The sequence below is a fragment of the Cimex lectularius genome, unplaced genomic scaffold (genome assembly GCF_000648675.2).
Source record: "Cimex lectularius strain Harlan isolate CLEC.00 unplaced genomic scaffold, Clec_2.1 scaffold195, whole genome shotgun sequence".
Classification (NCBI taxonomy): domain Eukaryota; kingdom Metazoa; phylum Arthropoda; class Insecta; order Hemiptera; family Cimicidae; genus Cimex; species Cimex lectularius.
Window position 1 is genome coordinate 234,138 of NW_019392761.1, and position 13,543 is coordinate 247,680.

General features: G+C 37.5%; 1 protein-coding gene across 6 annotated transcripts in view; it reads right to left on the reverse strand.

Annotated features, from left to right (window-relative positions):
• The window catches only part of LOC106663388 (regulator of G-protein signaling 20), a 216,858-nt gene that overhangs the window by 106,122 nt on the left and 97,193 nt on the right, over positions 1-13,543 (reverse strand). Inside the window, exon 1 of one of the 6 annotated variants that reach the window (XM_024227389.1) lies at positions 7,180-7,759. The exons of the other annotated variants lie outside the window; for them this stretch is intronic. The gene's annotated coding sequence lies outside the window, so the exon portion shown is untranslated. Of the gene's footprint in view, positions 1-7,179; positions 7,760-13,543 lie in introns of those variants that run through there. 6 annotated transcript variants of the gene reach the window in all.

Here is a 13,543-nt window from a genome sequence, read left to right on the forward strand (position 1 = left end):
CCCTACAGTTCCACTCCGTATGCCCAAAGTGGTCGTAGTAAAGTCTTGTATAACGTGTGTGTTGTGTTTAGTGACCATTAATTAATGATTATTTTGAAATCGTGAGATGCGGTCTGGTGTGACGTAGGTTTAGAAAAACATTTTCTTTATCGTGCCCACGTTTCGATCTTTATTGAGATCATCTTCAGGGCTCAAAGTGTTTGTTTTCTGTTTAGACAGGTCACTCTCAACACGGCACACAATAATGACACATCTACACAAAAAACAAACACTTTGAGTCCTGAAGATGAACTCAATAAAGATCGAAACGTTGGCACGATAAAGAAAATGATTTTCTGAATCTACGTCACACCACACCTCATCTCACGATCTCCAAATAATTAGCCTTGTACAGCGTTAGTTTAGTTTTCATGGTCAAGGCAGATGTAGGTCCTAGAAGTTTTCGTAGTTGTCCTAGTCTTCTGTTGAGTTGTTATCTCTTAAGTCTATGGGGAACCATGTGAGTCTGCTGTATAGGTACAGCCCTAAAGGAAGGCTGTATCTCTGTGTGAAAGCAAGACTGTTTTCTTAATGTGAACGTACATTGAGTACAGTTTTCTTCATTCAGTCTTGTTCTCCACTTTTTCGTATTCGACAAAATCAAGGTGTTCTTGGGTGTTGGAAGTGGCTTGGCTAGGATTCGAGGAAGAGGAAAAAATTGAGGTATCGTTCGCGTAGGTGGTGAGGACGGTATTAGAGTGCATAGGTAGGTCAGCCGTATAAATATATAAAGGATGAGACCGAGAATGCTCCCTTGTGGGACACCGGCTTGCATCTGTCTGACTGTGGGTAGGAAGAGTTTAAGTTTATAAAGCATGCTCGGGTGCTAAAGGTATTTAAATGGGATATGCAGAAAGTTGCAACAGTTGCTGGGTCTAGTGGCAGGTAGCGTTGTATAGTGGTGCTACAATACTGTCTCCCTTTTCAAAAAGGCATTTAGCCAGGGTGACTACTCTACGTCCGGCACGGGTGCTGGTGGCTGCTGAAGTTGCCGTTTTATAAGGTCTTCCGATGAGGAAAGTTGTCGGACATGCTGAAGCTCTTCGATGGCTGGCGAACAAGGAGAAACAGATTCAGTACTACTGTTAGGAGAGGATGAAGTCCGTGGCTTTTGCCACGATCCACGGAATATTAACCGTCCGTCCTCGTACTTCCAAGGAAAAAGTTTTTACCGACCTGCTTAGAATCTTGAAGGATCCTTAGATCCTTCGAAAGATGGAGTGTCAAAGGCATCTACACGAAGGAAAGCATGTGTGGCCTTTTTTAATAACGACGATTATTTTGTAAGAATATTTTTTTAATGAATAAAAGGTTATCGGATTGTCGCAGTCGATTCATGTCATGTATCTTGTGTACCATAAGAAATTTAAAAACCGTTCCGACATTGGATGGGAAATATTTGGACGTCACGTTCTCGGACAAAAGACAATATCGAAAAGTATTCCGTTCATCACTACAATGAACAACTTGATTGTAATTAGAAGAGGATCTGGTATCTTCCTAATGAACGCTGTTCTTAATTCTAAAGAGGAATGTCAATAGAATGAAACATTCCTCACTTCTCTTTTTTTATTATTCTTTTTAAGTAGACGAAGGATTTTGCCATCATGCGTCCGAGGAATACTCAAATATGCCAATAGATATGAAAATTGTTTTAGATTGTCCTTAATAAACCATGGGATTTTGTGTTCGGTTGATCAACAAATAACTAATGCTTTTTCTTCTTCGATCGATTTCCCAAAATTACACACAGAACACTCGCCGAAGGATGGAGAAAAGCCTAAATGCGCCAGTCAAAACCAGCGAGAATAGATCGATCAGAGTAATCAAAACCTTAAAATAGTATTTCTACATATTCATGTTTATATCAATGCTCATGCTTCACATATTAGCCGGCAATAGTAGTACGTTTATAATATATAGTCGTGGGGTCAGAAAATCCAGGGGCGGCGGTGGGAATCGAGCCCAAGACCGTTCTGTCAACCCTACCTATCCACTTACTGATGCAAAATTCAATGACCTGGATATCCTATTTCATCTAGGCCTTGCCCTTCGAACTGTCACCCGTGGCTCAAATCTGAATAAGAGGTAAGAGCTGTGCCAAGTTTCCCCGAAGTACTATCAGAAAGTTTAGTCATTTTCGAATATTTTGGTACACCTATCCTCGCCGGTTTGCTCTGTCAGGCATCTTCAGTGATGGGGCTTTCCAAAATGTTCGAAGCCTCGCCATATTAATTTATTCTTCTTATTTTTTTTATTTTTTTGGCTGGGGCTTCCGACATCTAGGTCATTTCAGCCCCCAACTAAGTCTATATTCTATATCCGTTCAAACACTACATTCATACAAATAAATACATTCATACACTTAAATACATCCATACAGTACACTCATTCCGTTTGGTCGGTGGAGTACTTGATATTCCTCCACCGAAATATATTTAAACTAAACTAGATTGGGGTCGATGGGGTACTTTTATAAATATTCCGCCATCGACCCCGAACACACACTCTTACGCTCTCATCGTTCGAGGGGTGATGATGACGTTATATTTCACCCTCACCCCTCGCCATTCACGCTAATAAATACATGCACTCAGACAAAACATATAGACACACAACACATAAGACATACTAGATACAATAAAAAAACCCAATTTCCCCTAAAAAGCGGAACAGGGGCTCTGAAACTCGCTACCGTGCTCGAGAACTCTTCTTAAGTCCGGCGGCATGCCTACACGCTCTTTGTATGGAGCCAAGGCATGACACGCCTCTATTATGTGGGACACATCGAGCAACCTTTCTCTGCATAAGGGGCACCTGCGCGGGCTTTGGCCCAAAAGCAGGTGCCCATGTGTCAACCGCGTATGGCTAATCCTCAGTCGGGTGAGGACGATCCCTCGTCTCCTGCTCAGATTCTCTGAGGCCATCTACCGGTCGTGCTCTTCCCTCGCAAGAGCCTCTCCGACGACCCTCGCGACGACTCTTCTTATTGAAAAATAAAATCAGTGTACGTTCACATTGAAAAAAGGTCTTGTCCTCCACTCTACATCAACAACACAGAAATACCGACTTCAATTCAAGTCATACTTAGGACTATACCTAGAGAGCAGACTGACGTGGAATCCTCACACTAGACTTCTAGGATCGAAATCCGTCTTGACCGTCAACACTAAACTCACTATATAAAAGACTTTACTGCGACCACTTTGGACATAAGGAGTGAAACTGTGAGGTTCTGACAAGCCATCCAACTTCCAGCTTGTCCAATCCTCCCAATTAACAGTTCTCAAGCTAATAATCAAGGCTATTGTTATGATGTGATAATACATCACTAAATTCACTAATTTCGGGGTCCAGCGGCGTATCTAGCCGAATCGTGGGTTCGAATCCGGCTCGTGCCATTGACTTTTTTATCTCAACTAAAAACCTTAATTAATTGTAATATATTAATTGGTCAAGCGGACCACGAAATTAGTGAATTTAATGATTTAAAATGAAGTATACTTCACTAAAGTTCTCCGTGGCCATTTCATTTGTCGTCGAGAATCCACTCCGATTACACGACATTTGAAAAATGGCAAAAAGGAGGGAAAATTCAAAAGGTGGGGTTGAGATGGGAAGTTAGTGTCCGAGTGGATCGAGGTCACGATAGCTCAAGTGGTAGAGCAGCGGCGTATCAAGCCGAAGATCGTGGGTTCGAATCCCGCTCGTGCCATTGACTTTTTTATCTCAACTAAAAACCTTCATTAATTGTAATACATCACTAAACTCATACGACCTCATTATCTTACTATTGTTTAATTTTAAGTTTATGGCAAACCACAACAAAACACACGTACACAGGCACGTTTATGACTCGTCATAGGGATGGGATAACCTGCCTTTATGAATTATCGCAGAAACTGAAAACAGACTCCACTTCGGCATATAAAGAAGACAAGCATCTCAAGAACTGACTTAAATCATGCACAAAGACACAAAATGGCAACGCGACTGACAGACTAAAATTAGTACCATACAACAAACCATAGACAAAATAAACAAACAAATAAACAATACACAAACGCTAAAAAAAAACGACTCTTCACAAACATACATGAAATAGACCACATTCACATAGGAAAAGAGACATACAAACTTGTCTTCTATGTTTAAATGCGACAAAATTGTAATATGGGCTCTCTATTTCTCTCTCTTTCACTCACACACTCAATTACTTAAAAAAGATAACAACAGAGGTCGATTTAGGGACAACACAAACTGATTCGAACCCTCGACAATAACTACACGTACAAAGTGTCAAGTAAACTGGCCTGGAGACATACAAAACAAAAGATGAATGCCTAGGAGTCTTTGTAGACACTGAAAAAGAATTCAGAAACGCCTGCCATGAAGGATTCTATAAATATATAAAAATCTACCTGAAAGTTTTTATACAACAGTCATATTTAACCATTTGCAAGTTCTTTGTTAACTTATCCATGCCGAGTGACATCAAGAACTTTCATAGCTGCCGTGCCTCATGCTTGGGTACTTCCGAAATTTCCGTTATACCACGACTTATCTAGGCTTGTCAATATCGATAAAGACCTGGTTGCGTAGTGGAAATAGTCAAATGGTTCGAAAAGTGGAGTAAGCAGTGATAAAACCTCCATGTCAACCCAGTCTCAGATTCCAACAAGCAGGAGCTGTCCTTTATTTCGGTTAAAACTTGATCGTAACATAGCACAAAGTTTTTTGTGCAAAAAATAAAATCAAAGCCTTAAGATTATATCACTGGTCACAACGCTTGTCAGACACAAATGTTACATATCCCTCACTAATTCAATCGATTTTTTCGCACATCAAGAAAATACAGCAATACAGAGTACTGAGACGCACAGAGAGGTGTGCCTTATAAGGAACGCTACTATCAAGCAATAAAGTAAGACTAAAAACGTACGAAAAATGGGAAAACTTTAAAATCTAGAAATCTACAGACACAGCACATCCAACATGAAAGCCATCATGAACGTACAAATTAACAACTCACTGGCTTATTTACAGATTGTACAAATTAAAGCGAAAAAGGACCGACGATGACAACCACCGACTGAAAAAGAAGTATATAAAAAAATCGACTCGGGTAAACAGAAAACCACATAAACCAATGGCTGATGATGTCGAATGGTCTAAACCCGTCAAACCGACAACTGCGAAAGTAAGCATACCAAAATGTTTGGTAAAAACCTAGTAACATTAATTATTACACTGACAGGCAAAAAAATCCACCCAATTGATTTTTTTTTCCATTTTCTCGATAAAAGAAAATTCTGCCCTTAATTTGTCTCATTTTTCTTTTTACCAATAAATATTTGTTTATGCTATGTTTGAAATTGGGAATATCAATTATAGGTAAACACACCTTGATAATATTTTAATTTCCAAAACAAGGATAAAGTATTTTTCAATGTTTACTTTTTACGGAATTTAAAATGTTTATTCGGTCTCATTTGAATTCTGAAGCAATGAACTGTTTGAGTTTCGTCTTTGTTTTATTAATTTTTTTTTCGTTATGAACTATGCATATTAGCCATGTGACAATTCGTATATGTGTGTTCAAAATTTGGGGGGTTATTGTGAAAAAAGGGCCAGAGGCGACGGTGGGCATCGAACCCACGACCGCGGCGTGAGAGTCTCTTTTTTATTAATTTCAATTTTTAAACTTAAAAATGCCACTTAGTGTTGAGGATGGCACTTAGTGATGTTGGACGATCCATCGTGTATGCGGCTATTGCCATCGGATCACCCTACGAAATCCTACGAGACGCCGTTAGACGTTTTTGAGAAACTGGGTCCTACGTCCTACCATAGAAGGCCCGGTTCTGGACGGCCTAGAGTAGCAGAACCACAGGATGACCGTTTTTTGACTTTGAGAATTTTGCGAAACCGACACCTTACTGTTGTTCAAGCGGTTCATCAGCACCTGGAAGTTCGTGGTGTTCAAATTTCTGAACGCACTGCTCGAAGAAGTTTAAATCAGTATGGACTGATGGCTTTTCGCCCCGTAAGAGGACCAGAATTGAACAGAACAGACAGATTTGCACGGCTCGCATTTGCTAGAGAACACAACCATCCTTTGGACGATTGGTCTGCTGTACTTTTTTACAGATGAGTGTAGATTTGATCTACCATCTCCAGATGGGCGTGGATGAGTGTGGAGAAAGGCGAAATGAGAGGTACGAAGCCAACCCAATATATCTCAGAGCCAACCTTTTCAACGTAGCAGTGATGATGTGGGCGGGAATTTCAATGGAGAGTCGCACGGAGGTGGTTGATATTCGTGGAGGGTCTTTGACGGTCACTCGCTATGTGGATGAAAGTTTGGAACAACATGCGTTGCCTACCTTCGATGAAATCATTGACAATCCTTTACTAATGCACGATAATGCCCGTCCACATGTCACTCGCATAGTACAAACGTACCTTCAACAGCATAACATCAGGGTCTCAGCCTGGCCAGCCCGTTTTCTAGACGTGAACCCCATCGAACATTTATGTGATAACCTCAAAAGACGAATAAGAGGACGTTCATCATTTTCTGATACTCCACGATCTTGAAAGGACTCTTCGCGAAGAATTAGCTAACCTCCGGCAAAAAGACATTTCCAGACTGGTAGAAAGTTTGGCGATGCGTCTTCGAGATGTTATTAAGGCAAGAGGAGGAAATAAGCGATATTGAAATGTTAATTAAAAATCTAAAACAACATTAAAACAAACTTTATTTGTCCGACTTTTTTTTCTTTGCAATTTACATTTTTTAAAACCTTTTTTTAAAAAGATTCAATTATTAAACGTTAAAAAACGTGTAACTTTGATTAAATTATAAAAATATATACAAATCAAGTTATATTACAAGCAGGTAGAATTTTTGTCTTGTCAGTGTATTTATTTTAACTTGTAATTTCGCCATCCGAGTCATTAAAATTGGCCAAGTTTGGAGGGGCACCCGCGGTGTGTTAAAAAAGTCTGAGACGTTAGTCATGAAATTAAAGTTAGAACAGACCGAACAGGTCTCATGATATTTTGAGAGTAATTGTGGCTGCTGATGCTCTAACAAATGAACTTGACGGTGAAGCGAAAGCTTTAAACTGTACTTACCAGGCATTGTAACGTTGTCGAACCAAGCTGCAGAAGGTTCTCTCGCGAAGTTGAGATGCGCAATACTTCTGAAAAGCCGCTTTAGATTTTCGTCTCGTCAAAAGAGCCGACAATTGCGATGATATGCAAATCTATTTCAATTCGTTGGCCACTCTACAAGTCTCGCCAAGGCGCGAAACGTTTGCCAAAAAAGACCGTCCTGTTTGTTGTTTTGTTTGTATACATAGGGCGATATCGTCTTGAATCGGTTCCCAATGGTCAGGAGATAAATTCGGAACTTCAGATCATTTTGATTGATTGACTGCACATAGTTTTGTCTAAAAAGTGTTTTGGCAAACTGGAAGTCTAGACAAGCGACTAACCTGGAATCCTCATAGACTTAAAAGGAAAAGAGAGAACAGAGGATACCGCTTACTTAAAAACATCGTAGATATAATTCTACACTCACCCACCATAAAAAAATAATCATAACTCAATACTGAAACGGACATGAAAATAGAGCATAGAACTAGGGATTCAACCAAAGCCTTCCAATCTCAGAAGAAACCAGAATCTACAATACATAGATCCATGGATGATGTTCTGTGTTTCAAACCGCACCATCCAAAACGACCTAAATGTTCCTTTTGTAAAGGAAGATGCAAGATCCAGCTACAAAAAATTTTACACTAACCTCTAATCCTGCTATAATCTGTACAATCCTTCAGAACTCTTCACAATAATCCACCTCGACGTCTAAAAAGACCCCATGACCTCAGAGAGTGGTAGTGATGAAAGTTAATCAATGATTTAGGAATGCTAGCAACCTTCTCTACAAGTTTAGTGATTATTAAATCCATTAGTTTTCGTGGTCCGATTGACCAAATAACATCTTTAAATTAATTAATCTTTATATAAGGTATAGGTTGAAATAAAAAAATGAAAAATGACAAAAAGGAGGGAAAATTCGAAAGGTCGGGTTGAGGTTGGACGTTAGTGTCCGAGTGGATCGAAGTCACGTTAGATCATAGGGTAGAGCAGCTGCGTATTTAGCCGAAGGTCGTGGGTTCGAATCCCGCTCGGGACACTGACTTTTTTATCTGAAACTTTTTGCCTTACATAAAGTTTAGTGATTATTTTATCTCTGAGTGATCTATTTACCTGCAACGACTCGCGCAGATATTTGGGTAATGCAAAATGACAATCCTACATATTACTACTACATACATTCTTCAGCAGCATAAAAGTTCAAAATAAAAGACCCCCATGATTTTACTGTACTGGTTCAACTCTAATCGTTTATCAATATTCATTAAAAAAATGTTTAACACAAATGCCTTGATATGGAGCGATTCTTCTCGTGTAATGAATGACGCCACGTGCATTTTTCCCTGTCGTGTGTTCTTTCATTTGTTCCCTTATCGATCGAACGGATGATGCAAATATAATTCGTGAAACAGGTTTGCCTGAGTCACTTATCTTGTTGTCGCCAGTGAGCTCATAAAATCCCAAGCGCCAGATTATGCTGTCATTTCACGACGTCTACTTTCTACTCTGGGTGGATTCATTTTGAACAATGGTTGTAAGCAAATGTCTTCTTGATTAAAGCGTATAAGACTAAATCTATTTCTGAACTATGACGGAACACGACTGTTCAATTTACAGACGTACTCAATGGTATTCATGAATATTCTATCATAATATGTTTATACAGATGCGTTCAGACGGTTTTATACTAACGGATTATAAAGGATATTATGCATAATTTTATATGGGTATTATGTTCTCATACGAACATACTGTGTTCATATAAAGACAGAACTGTATGTTATCTACCGTACCTCTCTAGCTCACTATCTCTTTCTCTCTCACTCTCTGAGTCCCTCTCACTCTTCTCTCATTCCCTCACGCACAGACTGTCTTTCTTGCTCACTCTCTACCTTCCTCTCACACATTCACTAACTCCGTATATTTCTCTCTCTATTCCTCCCTCATACTCTCTCTCTCCCTTTCGTTTACTCACACACACACATACACACACACACACACACACACACACACACACACACACACACACACACACGTCCACTCTCCCTTCCTTTTTTCTTTCTCCCCCACTCTCTCTCCTCTCTCACCATCTCACTCTGTCTCTCTCGTTTTTTTATCTCGTACTTACTCATTCTTTCACACTCTCTCCCTCTTTCTTTCTTTCTCTCATTCTGTCAACCTTTCATTCAATCTCTCTCTCACTCACTCTCCTTTCTCTCACTATATCACTCTCTCTCTCTCTCTCTCTTTCTCTTTCTTTCTCTCATTCTGTCAACCTTTCAATCAATCTCTCTCTCACTCTCTCTCCTTTCTCTCACTATATCACTCTTTCTCTCTTTCTCTTTCTTTCCTTCTCTCATTCTGTCAACTTTACATTCAATCTCTCTCTCACTCTCTCTCCTTTCTCTCACTATATCACCCTCTCTCTCTCTCTCTCTCTCTCTCTCTCTCTCTCTCTCTCTCTCTCTCTCTCTATCTATCTATCTATCTCTCTTTCTCTCTCTCATTTTTCTTCTCTCTCCTACTCACTCATTCAGCCACTCTTTTCAATCCTCTCTCTCTTTCTCTTTTTTTTTCTCTCTCTCTCTCATTCTGTCAATCTTTCATTAAATCCTCCCTCTCTCTCCTTTCTCTCACTATTTCACTCTCTCTCTCTCCCCCCTCTCTCTCTCTCTCTCTACAGTTTATAAATTAAAAAAATTATTACAATTTGTAAAATACAATGTCAATGTTAAAAAAAAGTTAGTGCAAACCCTAATATTTCCATACATATTGTACGTACTAGCTGCCATGAGCGACTTAAATTGCCTGCAAATTTATAGATTACAATTAGGAGTAAATATGTGCATGAGGTATATTTTAAATCTAAAATATGATGGTCGCATACGTGACAAGTTTGCGCAGCTAGAAATTTTAAAAATAAATGATATGTTGGATTATAAAATTCTATGTACCATGTATAAAATAATAAAAACAAAAAAACCCCAGCTTATATATGAGAACATTAAATTCACTTCTGAAATACATAATATTAACACTAGTTATAAAGACAGGCATATGTATGTACAAAAATATAGAACAAAAACTTTTAGTAATTCGTTTATAGTAAAAGGTACCACAATGTTCTCTAAACTCCCAAACTGCATGCAGAAATGCAATAAAATAGAAAGCTTTAAAAAACAATTAAAAGCTCGGCTACTTTCAAAGTATATGTAACATTGTCAGAAAATTTTTAAAAAATGTTTCTTTTCTCTCTGTTCTTTTATTTTTATTATGTTAATTATTATTGTTAGTTTAATTACTGTTATAAGAGATGTTCAAATTAAAGTTAATTCGATTTAAAACTATGCTTAATTTAAATCATAATTCTGTCAGACATTTTAATATACCTCTGTTAATAAGTAGTGGTAAATACCTTGTAAAAGAAAGTTAACTTATTTTACTTTATGCTGAAGAAATTTTATGTTTTATTTTGAAAAGCAAAATTTAATTTACTTAGTTATTGTCATGTTATCTTTCGTTCACCTTATTATAAATATGTAAACAGATTATGTAATATTATACAATGAATTGGTCAAAGTGTAAAACCAAGGAATATTTTAGTTTTATGTACTTCTAAAAGATTGAGTAGTGTAATTGTAAAAATAAATCTGTATTTATCTTTAGATGTAAGGGTGGTCCTTGAGACCAAATCTTGAGAGATTATGTAAATAAAGCGGTATTAATCAATCAATCTCTCGCTAATCTTCTCTCTCCCACTAACTCATTCAGCCACTCTTTTACCCTCTCTCTCTCTTTCTTTTCTCCTCTCTCTCTCTCTCTCTCTCTCTCTCTCTCTCTCTCTCTCTCTCTCTCTTACTCTGTTTATCTATCTCGATCTATCTATCTTTAATTCATTTATTCATTCATCATGTATTTCTTTCTCTCTCCCATTATCTTTTATTTTTCCTCTCATTCACTCTCTCTTTATCCCTGTATATCTTTTTATCTATCTCTTTCCATTTATCTCTCCCTTTTTCTGTTGTACATTATCTATTTATCTCTCATTCACTCATTTCTCCTTCCTCTATCAACCTACCTCGAACTATTAATCTTTATGCATTCTGTCTGTCTGACACTCTCACTTTCTCTGTTATTTTCTGTTCCATCGACAATCCGTCTTTCCTCGATCGTTCTATAACGCAGTACGTAGTATTTTGTTAGCATGCGTAGATAATGATATATTTCGTCCACCTATAATTACAAGATGTGGAGTTTCCGCTTCTCCGGTCAACGACGAACTTCTAATCTTATATGGAATAATATTTTTTTCAAAACGCAAAACCAGTTTGAGATGGTAGTTCTGATAAAATTGGTCTGGATAAATTTCCGTTTGATTATCGGTAAAATCGAATTATTAAATAATTTCCCTATTGGATGGAAAAATGTCGAAAACATACAATAATAAATATATAATATTGCATAGAATTGGGATTTTCCTACGTGGAACTGACAGGCTCGCATTTCATTCTTCTGAACTTTGACTCCCTATTACACCTACAAACCGGACCAAAATCATATTGCAGGACGTGAAAAGGTTTTAATATTAAACTGTCTGTAATATGACAGGCAGAGATTTATGAATCTCTCCAAAATTAAAGCAAAGGAACTCTTCTCTCTCGGCGGGGACTATTTCAGAAAAATTATAGACCTCTATATCGGCCGCTGCCCTCTTTCAATATCATCTGCAGACGATTTGGACAAAGCCTTATGACATAGTGTAGTTAATAATTTTGTGAAATAAATGATCGAATTAGTGATGAGCGGTCACGTTTCATGTATTTCAGGAAAACAGCTTTTTCATTTTACTACTGAAGTTTTGACCTTTATTCGGGTTAATTAATCGGTTAGTAACCGACCACCTGGTTTTTACACGAAATATGGACAACTTTGGAAATTTTCTCAGCCTTTTAAGTCACAGCCCTGAAGCAAAGACTCATTTTTTAAACGAAATTACGCAGAATAAGATGGCTTTTTAAATGTTTTCCTAGCTTCAGTCAGCTTCAGTAAATACAAAAGTTCGGGAACATGTTTATTTTTGCACTTTTTACGAAAACTTCAAATTGAGCTGGGGAACCAGGAAATCGCCCTGGAGAGGCGCCCTATAGCAATCGATAGGAAATTTTAATATGCTTTAAAATTGATCACCTTCCACTTTGCCCGATTTCTCAACAGTTTTTCGATTTATTCGCGATTTTTGGACAAAAAACGTGGTTGTTTACGTGCCCAAGGAGAAAAAAAAACCGATCACTTTCTTTCCCGATTTTCAAGAATGCATAAATTTTGAACCGTCATTTCTTCGAAAATTTGACCCTCTACAACTTTTATTCCGAGGGCTTTTTCAAAAAAGTGAACAGGGAAGCGAAAATTCTCACTTTTTTCAAACTTTGCCTTTCGGTGGATGCGAATGGGATGCGGAATGTTTCTGTTGTCAATTACCACTTGTTTACCTCATCAGAGAAATTCGATTTACCTTCCCATTTCACAGGTGTTGCGGTTGTTCGGCTTCGAATAACGTATTGAAACAATATGTTTATGTATGGCAAAATAGAGAAAAATAATATGTCAGTGAAATCAAAAAAAGATTTAAAAAAATCAATTCATATTCAGGGTGATTTTCTACTCGTACTACAAAGTTCGTCAGGTGTTTCTCCACTTCAAATGCAACAAAAAAGTTCGCATGGACGGATGGACCATGGTCCGATACTCAACCCTTTCGCAGATATTCAATATTTTGTGTTTTTTTTCCAACTATGTACGATTTTCATCATAAATCTATTAGAACTATTCATTTTTGGGACAATCCAAAAAAAGCTTTGAAAAGAGTTATACATATTTCCATTAAAACTAAACTTAACTAAAACACTCTTCTAAAACTTTCAATTTAATTTTTTGTTAAAAAACAAACACAAAATCTTTCAAAAATGTTAAATTTAAGATTTGTAGAAAAAACTAAATTAACAATTTTATTTGACAAATTCGCGGTAGTGTTGGGAAAATTTCATAACATCTTCTTCGTATATCATTTTCTTTAGTTACATTGAAATGCAGAAATTTTATGCTAAATTGGAAAAAAATGATGACGGTGTGAAAAAGGATGAATGGGGTTAATCTAGTAATTCAACGTTTTCTCATGGGCAAAATTTATTTCCCAACTTTAACTTAGTATGGAAGCTCAAAAAGAAAGAAAAAAGAAACAAAACACATAACAAAGAGTCAATAAACAGAAACAACAACGAAGAAGAAAAACTGAACAATATTAAATCTTTCAAAAACTGCTAAATTTGAAATTTGAAGA